Source organism: Convolutriloba macropyga, unplaced genomic scaffold (assembly GCF_964194025.1).
Source record: "Convolutriloba macropyga unplaced genomic scaffold, txConMacr16.3 SCAFFOLD_1710, whole genome shotgun sequence".
NCBI lineage: Eukaryota > Metazoa > Xenacoelomorpha > Acoela > Convolutidae > Convolutriloba > Convolutriloba macropyga.
Window position 1 is genome coordinate 30,001 of NW_027449847.1, and position 1,385 is coordinate 31,385.

Genomic DNA, 1,385 nt, shown 5'->3' on the forward strand with positions numbered 1-1,385 from the left:
AGCTTTTCCCGTTGAGAATTTTTGCCTTCAATTGGCGTTGTAGTGAGTTTGGCTACTCAGATCACCAAATACTTGTGACAATTCGAACCAGAAATGTTTTCAATTTTCACATGCTGATGTTTCGGATTCAACCTACTAGAAGCAGCATAATACTTGTATTCAACAATTTCTGTATCAAATCCCAGTTTTCTCTGGTGCATCTTTGCCAAACTATTCCAAACTGCCTGAGTCTGAATACCAATTACAGGTACTAGTAAATGCACGTTACTAAGGACTATATAGTTCTAGGTTACTGTACACAACGACGTTCACATGTTGATGTTTCAGCTGCCGCTTACTAGAAACAACATAATACTTATCGTGCATACCTTTCCATAACTTGTCCTTTTCAGATGCATTAGTTTCCCTTTGTCTTGGCTTCTACAGTCAGACTGGCTACTAGTAACAGCACAGTACTAATCACATATCGTTCTACAGTTTGCAGACAACTTTCACATGTTGATGTTTCAGCTTTCGCCTACTAGAAACAACATAATACTCGCTGTATACATTTGTAGTTCTCTATGTAACTTTCATGTGAAGAAGTTTCGCCAGTCTTTTTGACTGTCTCAAATCTGAGTCATGCTTAGGCTACTAGTTGCTTCATAGTACTTATCGCCTCGAGATCATTGAACAAAACTTGATTTTCACATGTTGCTGTTTCAGCTTCCGCTTACTAGAAACAACATAATACTAGTCTCATTAAGTTCCGTCTCTTTGCAATTTTCTTATGAAGAAAATTCGCCATCACAATGACTCCAGCAGTTCTTGATCAAGGAATGCAATCATTGATCAGAATGCTATTATTTGAATCGGTTCTGCTTTAAGTGTTCCAATTTTATTGGAAGCACCAACAATAGAACATCAATGTGTTCAATCGAGAGTTATATAACCCTGAATCGGACGCAGTCAACAGCCGAAGCCGAGACCGCCTTTTGCGTTAGAGAGGTCGGTAAACAAATCTTGCGATTCATACCGAATTAACACATATAGCTGTGCTCCTCTTCGTAAAGCGAGCCAAGTGATCCCCTGTTGAAGGATGTATTTGGACCAATCTAGTAGCATTTGGTTTCCAACAAGCTCTCCCAAGTTAGCTTACTTATTGGGCTTTTCAACCAATTCGGTTGGCTACAAGCATCATCAAAGTACTAGCCACAGTTTGATCGCAAAATTCTACGACTTTCACATGTTGATGTTTCGGCTTGCGCTTAGCCTACTATAAGCAACATAATACTAGTCATATCATAGAGCGTGATCAGCTTGTGACGTTCTCATGATGAAGTTTCACCAACAGTGTCTCACTTCGAGCTTAAATCCAGCTACTAGTAACTACACAGTACTGACTG

At 39.4% G+C, this 1,385-nt stretch overlaps 1 pseudogene; it reads right to left on the minus strand.

The window, feature by feature from the left end:
- Positions 1 to 928: 928 nt before the first annotated feature.
- Positions 929 to 1,080, minus strand: LOC142355372 (5.8S ribosomal RNA; annotated as a pseudogene).
- Between the last annotated feature and the right edge of the window lie 305 nt (positions 1,081 to 1,385).